Source organism: Zea mays, chromosome 1 (assembly GCF_902167145.1).
Source record: "Zea mays cultivar B73 chromosome 1, Zm-B73-REFERENCE-NAM-5.0, whole genome shotgun sequence".
NCBI classification, from domain to species: Eukaryota; Viridiplantae; Streptophyta; class Magnoliopsida; order Poales; family Poaceae; genus Zea; species Zea mays.
The window spans coordinates 30,370,087-30,382,213 of record NC_050096.1 but is presented as its reverse complement, the minus strand read 5'-3'; the positions used below and the strand labels follow the sequence as shown (position 1 = coordinate 30,382,213).

Genomic DNA, 12,127 nt, shown 5'->3' with positions numbered 1-12,127 from the left:
CGCCCGCAAGATCCCTCTGCCCACCCACCGCCCCCTCTGCTCTCCGTCGATGGAAGGGCACCATTGACGCGTCGTGATCCTCGCTACCGCCCCCACGAGGCCATACCATGCCCCACTCCCATGAGGCCATCCGCTGCGCAGGAGAAGCATCGATCCAGAGATTAGGGTTCCCAGTAAGTCTCTACTCCGCCTCCCCCCAATCCCCTCCATCTCGCCTTCCGCCCCCGAGACACTCGGCTATACCATGCCCCCCGGCCCAAGAGATCGGTTTTTGGTGGGGGAGCTAGCACGGGCGAATGGCTGGCAGGGCGGAGGTAGCGGTCGTGGAGGAAATGGAGGTGGGGCGCTGATTGCGACAATCACGCCGCCTGATGTGGCGACACATGCCACGGTCGGTGGCAGGGAGGAGGCGATGCGGATGGAATGATGGTTGTACCTGTTCCGATCCAACCGATTTGGGATGCAGTACTCGCGCAAGCGCTATTTCATGCTCGAGGATGTCGCGCTCCACTGCTTCAAGTCTGTGCCATCCTCCAAGCGCGAGGTAACGCATGCCTCTCGGTTTCTCTTTTGTGTTGGGGCGTGGACCCCCTTCATTTTCCTTGCATTTTTGTGGTGGGATCTTGAGCGTTTGTCCACTGCGTGAGCGTTGAACACAGTCGCTTGATTGGTTCTGATGCTTTCTGCTGATCTGTTGTTTTGCTCGAATGGACTCAGTATGCTAATTGTCAAGAGGAGTTAATTGGGGGTTGGTTTATGCTCATTACCCAGCCGCTGGGTTGAGATAAATGCTTGCGAATTGTGTAGGTGGATGACATCGCATTCGATAAAAGTAGGAAACTATAATTTGATGTCCTGACCTAGAACAGAATTGCACTGCAGAGGCACCGTAGCCAGTTTGGACTGTTTGTACGCCAAGTATTCTCTAAGACTCTTTTATCGAAATGGGACAATGGTGGCTGAGACAACAAGTGTTATGGTTTCTACCTTTACACAATGTGTTAAGATTTAGGAGGGAAACAAAAATGTGTTGTTCAATTCAATCATGAGTTTATTAATATCACGATTGATGTTGTCTGGAGTCAAACTATTGGTATTTAGCATTTGAAGTTGAAAGGTTGCATTCATTGAACACTACACTGCTTGAAGATAATTACCTCTCACATGAAAAACATATTAGAGGAATTTTGTTCCATAGTTCATATAACTCACCGTACATTGCATAGAATGATCGAAACAGAAAAGTATAGACAACTTGCATTTAAAATAAATTTATAAGACAATCAATTGAATAAGTATTGTGAGCTTGAATGTCGTTAGAACTGACTTTTATTGATTATGTTTTCTTTTCAGCAAACCTATGCCAGTTGTGGACCAATCTAAGTTATCGAATATTTCAGATCCAATGGACCAATCTAAGTTATCGAATATTTCAGATCCAATCACATTCTTCCTAACCTTGGATTGTCTTGATGGCCGCTCTAATCAGCATTAAGCATGCACTAATAACAGTTCATCATTGCAGAAGCCGAGGAGGAGATCAAATGGCTAAATGGATTTCATAAGAGAGCCCGAGAAAATCATAGATCACCTATATTCTCTGTTCGCTTGTGTTATGCAACATGCTTGTTTGGATGTAAGTGCATCCATATCGTTCATTTCGCATGTTATTGCTACTGTTGAGTCAGACAAAGTGGAAACACTAGATTTCCTTTTTCTTTACATAACATTCTCTCAACCTGCCTGCAATGTGCTCATCAGCAAACAATAACTTATGCACACAAGTATCCCCGTTGCTACCACGGCTTCACTCTCCCCACGCCAACGACGCGAAAAAATAGTGTAGAGCAAGGACTCAAACCCACACCCCTTTCATGGGAGTCTCTACTACTTATTAAGTAAGCAATAGTAGTCTGCATCCCATCATTCTGCCGTTCTGCCTCCCATTTATCTGGACCGTCTGTTTCTATTGCCTATGCCATCCAGTCGCACGCGCCCTTCCCTGTCCACGCAAGATCCAGCCGTGCTGCAGCGTCGGTCGTGCGACGAGGCGTACGAGTCGCAGCGTCGGTCGTGCAACGTGCGCGGGCGGAGCACTCTCTGGATAGAACCGCTCGCCGACCCACCCACCGCACCACTCTCCCACCCAAATCGCCGGCCGATAGGAGAGAACCCGAGCTGAGGAGAGAGAGGGCAGCAGGTGGCGGCGCGGAGTAACACGCGGAGGGGAATGCGCAGCCCGTGTGAGCCTCTTGCCCCCGCGAAACCCCATTGATTCTGATTCCGCCGGCGAAATCAGGCGTCTCACGGCTCGGCCAACTAAGCGGTGGACGGCGGCGCCGAGGGGCTCGTTCGACATGGTGAGGGTGAGCTCGTGAGGAGCAGCAGCCACGGCGACGGGGATGATGAAGGGAGGGGCGGGAAGGAGACGCTCACCGCCTCCTTCCTCCGCTTCCTCCTCCTGCTTCTCCTCCCCCTCACCGCCCCTCTACTTCTTCTACACGCTGCACCTCCTCCTCACCTCGGTGTCGTCGGCTGCCTCCAACTGTGCGCCTGACGCCGTCTCGGTCTCCCGGATGTCTGCCAACCTCACGGCGGTGGCAGAGAAGCAGCTGCCCCCTTCCGCCGTGGCTGGGTCCACGTCGACAACGCTGCAGCACGAAGTTTTCGGCATCGCGGCGATGTCGTGGTTATGGGACAAGCATAAGGAGTACATCAAGGTGTGGTGGCGCCGGCGCGGCGCCATGCGGGGCTACATGTAGCTGGACCGCGAGGTGCGCGAGTCCAACATGTCCACGGCGTGCACGGGGCTCCTGGCCATCAGGATCTCGTCTGACACGTCCGCCTTCCCCTACACGCACCGCCGCGGCAACCGCTCCGCCATCCGCATCTCTCGCATCATCTTTGAGACGTTCCGCCTCGGCCTCCCTGGCGTGCGCTGGTTCGTCATGGGCGACGACGACACCGTCTTCTTCCCGGACAACCTCCTCACCGTGCTCAACAAGTTCGACCACCGCCAGCCCTACTACATCGGCTCCCTCTCCGAGAGCCACCTGCAGAACATCTACTTTTCCTACGGGATGGCATACGGCGGTGGCGGCTTCGCCATCAGCCGGCCGCTGGCCGAGGCGCTCGTGCGGATGTAGGATGGCAGCCTCCGCCGGTACCCGGTGCTGTACGGTAGCGACGACCGGATCCAGGCGTGCATGGCGGAGCTGGGCGTGCTGCTCACCAAGCACCTGGGGTTCCACCAGTACGACGTGTACGGCGACCTCCTCGGCCTCCTCGCGTCCCACCCGGTGGCGCCGATCGTGATGCTTCACCACCTCGACGTAGTGAAGCCGCTGTTCCCGGACGCGAGGTCGCGCCCCTCGGCGGTGCGGCGGCTGTTCGACGGGCCGGTGAAGCTGGACACGGCGGGGCTGATGCAGCAGTCCATCTGCTACGACAGCGCGAACCGCTGGACGGTGTCCGTGGCATGGGGGTTCACGGTGCTGGTGGTGAGGGGCATAATGTCGCCTCGGGAGATGGAGATGTCGGCGCGCACGTTCCTCAACTGGTACCGCCGCGCTGACTACACGGCGTACGCCTTCAACACGAGGCCGCTGGCGCGCAGCCCGTGCCAGAAGCCGGTGGTGTACTACCTATCGTCGGAGCAACGCGAGGCCTTGCACGGCGGGGAGACGACAGTGACGCGATACGAGCGGTGGCGCCATCCGAATGAGACACGACCCGCGTGCCGGTGGGACATAACCGACCCGGACGCGCATCTCGATCACATCATCGTGCTCAAAAAGCCTGACCCCAGGCTCTGGTAAAGGGTAATCTTTCGTGCCACATCATTCCTTTTTCTTATCTTGCATCCATAAACTGCAAGCATGATGCATTGTCGTTTACGTTTAGAGAGGACAAACAACTGGCCGATGCACAAACAGGCTAGCATTGCTGTACATATAACCAAACTCTTTTAAAGCATGGAATCAACAAAACTGTATCGTAGACCAATATGTTGCTTGGATTAGAGTACTATGTGCGCAGCCAGGTACTCACTCCGTAAGAGGCAAGCTTATAAGAAAAAAAACAGAGTTTGCAATGCCAAGATGTAACTTTTATAAAATCTGATGCTGTTTATAAAAAGCTGGACCTGGATAGTACTAGGCAAAGGCAACCCCGATGTTTCATGTCTAAATAATCGTGTCACTGATTTGATGTAACATGATTTGCAGTCTCCGAGGCGAAATTGCTGCAGAGTGGTGTCTTCGCCCAAGGATGGGAAGAGCGGGGAGAAGACGATGACCATCGATGTAGGCGTATGCAGGGAAGGCGAGTTCAGCCAAGTAGCAGGAGCATTAGCTTTTATTAGAGATAGATGAAGATAGGAAGATTTCAAATTCTTTTCTTCTTCCTTTTCTTGTACGAATCCGTTCCTCTTGGAGAGTATGAACTTGTCTCGTTTCAAATCCCTCTTTTTGCATGGCGCTTTGCACCTCACGTGCGTGTGTAACTACAGTTCGCAAAGCGACAGAAGGCCAAGACTTGAAGTTTTGGCCGGGCATCCCACCATGGCGACGGTGAGTCAACCCGCTGCCCCCACGCCCAACGGCCGAATTTTTTGTATTTTAGCCCCTAAACTGAAGTAAAATCACGTTTAGACCTAAAAAAATTTAAATGCAGTTTTGGACCCTTAGCTCGGCGCCATAGGCCGTGGCGCCGAGCTAACACAGCTCGGCGCCACAGCCTATGGCGCCGAGCTATGACGTGGCCATGGCGGGCAGGGATGACGTGGATGACCGCGTGGCGCCTAGCTCGGCGCCACAGATCTTGGCGCCGAGCTAGGACTTAAGCGTCCGAGCCGTTTCTTCTTCCTTCCAGTCTCGCTCCCGTCGTTTTCGTTCTTCTTCGCCATAGCCGATCGACCGCGCCGCCCGCCCCGCCCGCCGAGCGCGCCATCGCCCGCCCCGCCCGCCCGCCGAGCGCGCCATCGCCCGCCCCGTCCGCCCGCCGAGCGCGCCGGTCCATCGCCCCGGCCGCCGCGCCACCGCCCCGGCCGCCGCGCCACCGGCCGCCGCGCCAGCTCCCGCCACCGGCCGCCGCTCCAGCTCCCGCCCCGACCGGAGGTAAATGATTGGTGATTTCTGTCTAGTTAAGTTGGAATGAAAAAATGTGCATTTGATCCTAGTGTTACAAAAGTCGAACTTCGATTAGGTGTTCTATTGCATTATGCTGGATTACTGGTCAACTAGAGCATTCTTAATAGAGCTGAAATTCTATGCTGGTATGTGATGGTTGGTCTCTTTCAAACTAATTGACTCCTTTCCTTTGAGTTCAATGCAAATCTGGTCTGAGCAGATTTGGTACCTGACCATGATTTGCAGTCCCATGTATTGAAGTTTAATCCAAAAGAGTTAGTAAATTGTTAGGTATTGTTAGGTATTTACTTAGTTAGTAAATTGTTAGCTATTGTTAGGTATTAGTTAGTAAATTGTTAGCTATTGTTAGGTATTTTTTTATTGTTTAGTAAATAGTTAGATATTTTCTTGTTAGTGTTTATTAAAATAGTTAGCTAGTTTCTTGCTTAGCATATTCTTAGTGTTTAGTAAATTCTTAGTGATTATATAGTTAGGATTTTGTTTAGCGCATTGATATTACATGTTTTCTGTGTTGGTAACCATCGTGTTGTCGTTTATTCGCAGGTTCTATAAACATCACTTTACAGGGGAGGTGCTGCCAAATTTTTTACTGACAATTGGTTTTTTTGTACGTAGGTGTTCGTCCGACTTGACCTTCTCCACCGTTAGCTGGACTCGTACGCGTTCTCAGGTATACATAGTTTTCGTACATTATTTATAGATTATGTAATTTCGTTTGATTTGTTCATTTAATTTTTACTGTATAGTTATTAGTTAATATATATTTATTACTTAGTAAGTTAGTAGGCTTAAGTATGTAGCCATTATTGAGTTAGTAATCCATTTTTGCAATAGATGGACAGCCTAGTAACACTATACCATGGAGGAAGGGTGGAGATAGATGCTTATGGGAGTGTTACTTTTGATGGTATGAAGATCGTGACCATGTTGTTCGTTGAAAGACCAACTTTTGACCAGCTGTTGGCTCGAGCTTGTGAGGAGATTAGTTGCGACATAAACGACCCTAGAATATCAATTCAGGGTTTGTTGTCCCATATTACATATGGAACAGTTGTCCGACGGTTGATCTCCATTACCTCAGAAGATGATTGGGTGATATATTTAAAAATTGTGAAGACGATGGTTCCACCATGTTTGGATGTGGTTGTTCAAAAGTTACCTGTTAGTCAATGCGAAGGTCCAGTCAGGTTATCTCCACAAATGCCAAATGCATCTCGTATTGAAGCTCCTTTGGTAGAGCTTCATGAAGAAGTCGTTGTTGTGCCCGATGCTCAATCGGGTCCGCACGAGTATGGGATTTCTCGTCCTATTCCCGGCGTTTGTGGGGCTTCTAATGCGGTGGTACCCCCCCCAAGAGATCCCATTAACCCAGGATCCAGTTGACGATCATCCTAGTAAGTGTCTTCGACACATTGTTCGTATCCATCATTATTTCGTTTGATTAGACTTTTTAATGTGGTTTTTCTTGCTCCGACCCGATGCAGGATCTCCACATATCGATAATGCTGATGTTCAGATTGATGTGCCTGTGTCATATAATATGAACAACATATGCAGGGCATCCAATAGTGTTGATGTTCAGATTGAGGATGAGGAGGAGCCATATGAGGCTGCACGGGCCGTAGATTCTGATGATGACCGTTCGGTTCAAGAAATTGAACTCATAAGACGTTTGTGTCCGGAGCGAGACCCTGCAGTACATGAATTTAGCAGTTTAAGTCATTCCACCCGTGCGTATGCTGAAGGACGTGACGATGAACTGCTAGAGGCTCCGGATAACGCCGACAGCATTGAGATTAAGGTTGGCTTACTTTTCAAGGATCTGCCTACACTGAGACGATGGCTACAGGAATATTCTGTGAACCGGAAGAGGCCGTTCAAGGTGAGACATTCGTATGCACAGCGTCGTTACACTGTTGTGTGCGAGGTGCCAGAATGTAATTGGAGGGTATGTGCCCGAAGGCAGAAGGACACCGGAAAGTTTAAGATCACCAAAATTGTAGGTCCGCACACTTGTGCCCAGACAGAGCTGAGCTCTAAGCATCGTCAGTTGACATCTACCCTGATTGCGAAAAGGATATTGGGGATATTGAAGGGTCAGCCAAACTTGAAGGTGAAGTCAATTATGACCATGACTTCGGAACTACAACTTCCGGAGGTATTTGATTTGGTATTCTGGTGTGACTAGGTGCAAGCTGAAGGGACAGTGGACAGCAGCAGACTACGCCGAGCAAGAATCGTCAGACGACGAAGACACAGCTTTCGACATAGCTGCTCGGCACGGGTCCCAAATTGAGGCTGCTCCAATCCTTGATAGAGTGGTAACTATTTCTTTACTAAAATTAGAGATTTCAATTCAATGGGATATGTCTAGTTTTGAGCATCCTAATGTCTTAACTTGTGATAGGGAAACTCTATGCTCGTATCTGTTGTTGAACTCGAGCGTATCTCACAGAGAACTTCAGATACTACTACGCTATCGTTACTATCAGTGAGTATCAATGTCTAACAGAAAACTTGTTTATTTGTATGTTGTAACATATGTCTTTAACTAACATTTCGATTATAGAGGGTATCACGTCGTCTTCGTCGAGCAGCGGCTCGGTGTGGATGCCGGTCTCTAGCGCGCGTTGACGTGCAGCTGCCTGTGCCTCGTATGCAGCAGGACATTCAGCCTCCCATTTGTGCAGTTGGACCATCTACAGCAGGACTCAGCTCGTCGCGATCGACGCGGGACACGTTTGAGAACGTGGCCTAGGACGACGACGACGACGATGACGACGACGACGACGACGACGCTGGCGCTGGCGCTGGCGCCGCAGGTCAGGTGGAGATTGGACCGTCTCAGTTGCAGGATGCTCCTACAACTCAGCCATCACAGCTGACACCACGTAGAAGGCGTCCACGAGACCCTTACACTCCAGGCACCGACGCTCTTGGGGCCAAGGGCAAGGGTAAGACTAGGAGGAAATGAATACTTTTGTGATATGGACTGTGTGATTTGGACTTATGCTGGAGACATTGTAATATGAACTATGTTTTGTGTTTTGGACTATGTGTTGGGGAACTTGTATTTTGGACTTTGTTTGTGGACATTATATGAAGAACTATGTTCTGTGGATGTTTTTATATTCGATGTTATTTTGTGATGTATTATATGTTGAAATGCTTATATGTCTTATAATATGTGATTATTTGAACTGTGGTTGTTAATAAAACAAGGAGAACTCTTGCAAAATTTTTTTGTGAACTGTAAAAAACATAATAAGCAATAAGTAACGCATCTTTAGAGTTCTAAATTATTTTTGATACGTAAATACTACATAATAGGCTACAATTCTTCAGTCTGAATCACAATCTATGAGTAACTCATCTTCGGAGTCATCCGTCGCGCAATCCTCAACAACAACCTCATTCCACTTGCTGCATTGTCCTGCATCACACTTGTCACCAGTTCTTTTGTAATAGTTGGCTTCTGCTTCATCTGCAGCTTGGGAGAATAGCTCATCCTCAGCCTCAGCCTCATCAGACTTCTTCTTGTAATAAGCTGCCTCTACCTCTGCGGCGGCCTGTGACAGAAACTCATCCTCTTCCTCTTGAGCACGTAATCCTGCCTCAGCTAGTGCTATGAGCTCACTCAACCTTGACATGTCGTCCTCCTCTTCTTCATGTAATCCTGCCTCTGCGAGGGCGATAAGCTCACTCAATCTAGATGTGTCGTCGTCCTCCTCCTCCATCAGCTCAACCGTTGCCATTTTATCCTGAACATATCTCGCATGCGCCTCATCGGCCAAATAGTTTACGCCGCTTCCAATCTCTGCAAATATAATGAGAAAATTAAGTTAGCAAAGTCAGGATAAATAAATTGTACTAACATAATTATAATATCATTTATCTCACTTACTTCCCTTGAGGCGATCAGCAAGATTATCCAACATCTGTTTCTCGGCTTGAGCCGCTTCCCATTCCCTTGCATCCTGTGCTCTCTTCTCATCTGCCGCCTTCAACCTCCTATACTCTGCACGCTTCGGGCTATCATAAAAGGCAGATTTAGCTTCCCTACGCATGTCGCGTATGCGATCGTTAATGTATGAATCAACGAGCCGAGATCCACAACGCATCTTCTGTCCCATTATTCTCTTGGACTCTATTGTGCGCATCACCTCTCCTTTGTCGTCGTAACTCTCCCAACTGCATTTCCTCGTCTCCTACAAAAAAATAGTAAGTACCGCTATAACATTACATCTGGTGCAAAAAAAATACCAACCTCATCGTAATCGACCATATGTCCACAAAAATATCCAACACCAAGCTCCGAAGGAACTAATCCATACTTAGCTTCAATACCGCATTTGCAGAGTACTGGATCAAATTTGACCTCTTCTGCCGCCCACCCCATGTATCTCTTTTCCTTTACCTCTGGCTCTGGCCAATGGGACAAAGGACCATACAACCACTCTCTGAAACGACACTTACGCCAGCCGTATGGCTGCAGGAGAAAAAATTAGTAATTTATTGTAAATAAAAACTAGTTCATACATTTAGCGTATCAATGGGCTCACATAATCAATGTTCGGACAACAGAACTGCTTGTCATAGTCTTCGTCGATGACAGCACGGTCTCCACAATCGCATCGAGGCGGTGAGTCCATCCGTCTTTCTGTTGCTACCTCCTTCTCCGCATCCGTCATTGGTGGAGGATTCGGGGGAGGAGGTACCCAACGCTTAAAACGCTCATGACTGGTCTTTCCACTCAACCAATTAACGAAAAGAAGATATCGAGGGTCAAATTTATCAGGACCATCGATCCACTGGAAAAAGAAACACTTCTGATGTCCCTAAAATAATGGAAAGATGCACTATTACATATCTACAAAAAAATGAATGCGAACAAAGTTAAGTGACAAGTCATAAGCTACGTACGTCCAAAGTGCCACAAAGGTAGTAGCAGCGAGCAGCCGTGTCTGGATGTTGTGATTGATGTACCCAAGCCAGTCTGCCACAGTCACAGTTAGGCACGGGGAGTTCAGGAGGAACAGGAGCATCCTTACTAGATACGTCCGGATATAACTCCCGAGGACGACCTCTCTTCTGCCACAACGCCTCTCGGTACATGTCTTTCAGGAAATAAACGATTATAATTATCACTTGTACCTATTATGCTTTATAATAAGTCTACACAAACTAATATTCGAAATGATAATATAATAGGTGTATACAAATTATTTAACTAACAACCCAATATACAAAACGAATCAGTTGGAAATCATACCTTGGCCTACGAAGTGAACCAACTCAAATCTTTGAATCCAGGAAATTTTGACGAAGTTTGGAAATGGGACGAAATGAGCTGCTCTCGGCCAGCCGCGCGGGCGTTTTTATAGGAATTCGTAGCTCGGCGCCAAGATCTGTGGCGCCGAGCTACGAGGCCGCGCCGCCGCCACGTCAGAGCCAGGTAAGCCCTAGACGCAACTAGCCGTTGCCGCCACGTCATAGCTCGGCGCCATAGGCTGTGGCGCCGAGCTGTGTTAGCTCGGCGCCACGGCCTATGGCGCCGAGCTAAGGGTCCAAAACTGCATTTAAAATTTTTTTAGGTCTAAACGTGATTTTACTTCAGTTTAGGGGCTAAAATACAAAAAAAATCGGGCCCAACGGTTACGGCGGTGGTATTTTGGCTGGCGGAGACGGGGTGCACGGCACTGGCACGGTGTCAGATCAGTCTGGGTCACTGTGAGCCTGTGTCGCAGCACTGCTGCTGTTGCACTATGGTAGTGCAGTGGGGCTATTGTCAAAGCGTGGCTCAGCACCCGCGCGAGCAGGGCAGCCATCACTCATCATCGCGGGACATGGCGGTGGAGTGGCTACATAGAAATCTGTCCTGGTCTGGGCCTATGCAGGGTACGTACAGCTGAAATCAGATCCGCCGCGTGTCAATTTCTGCTTCGTTTGACAGTGTGCGCCCACGCCGAGCGTGTTCGGTGGCCTTTTTCGGCGTTCTGGCCTCGGGCGACCGCATTTATCGGCTATGTTTCATTACATAAAACCAAGGCTCTGTTTTTTAGTACATTAGTAGTAATGTTCATTGACTGCGCCGAACTGTCCGTATCATGGCATAGATGCTTGTTGATGACAACCTCAACAGGTGGCAGCGTTACAACACGCCATGCGATGGTGTGTTCCCCTCATGATGCGCAAGTTGCAGGCAGCAGGTAGCAAAGCACATGGTTCACTGGGCACGAGTAGGATGTTTCCATGCCGACGTCCTAATCTCGTACAGTAGATAATCACTACTACTTATTAAGGCAGTAAGGCTATAAGAGTAGTCTGACATTCCGTGTTCTGTCACCATTCCCTGTTCTGTCATTCCTTATTCTGCCTCTCCTATTCCTATTCCCTATTCTGCCTTTCTCATTCCTCCTCCCCGCATAGCCCATTCCCATATTCTGTCATTTTCTATTCTGCCTTTCTCATTCCCCCTCCCCGCAAAGCCCATTTCTATTCTCATTCCCGCGTACAGCCCACGTCTAGCTAAAATTAAAAAACACAAATGACCACAAAGGGATTCAAACCCGCGACCTCTCAAACAAATGTGAGCAGTAGCTACCGCTACACCACATGTGTATTTATATCTATATCTATGACAGGAAAAATATCTACTACATCTCTCCCCAAGCCTACCCTACTACCCTTGCACAATGCGTTGTAGTAGATAAGTATCACCGAGATTCTTAAATTATATTTTTAGATGGAATGAGTAGTATTTAAAGAAGAGCCTTGCATGCAATTTCTTTTGTTTGAATAATGTTTTCAACTTAAATTCCTTTTTTGCATGTGTGGCATTTATTCTCCATAATATTTTTCCATGGATCTGACTTGTGAGTCATTTTCATAAACCAACGCCAAGGATGAATCCATGTTTCTTGCTTGGAAACCCCAAACAAACACCACTAGTAGGAAGCGCTCACGTTGGCATCGCT

General features: G+C 48.6%; 1 pseudogene; it reads left to right on the top strand.

Moving 5' to 3' along the window:
• Positions 1-107: 107 nt before the first annotated feature.
• On the top strand, positions 108-4,422 carry LOC103644526 (uncharacterized; annotated as a pseudogene).
• The last annotated feature ends 7,705 nt before the right edge of the window (positions 4,423-12,127 follow it).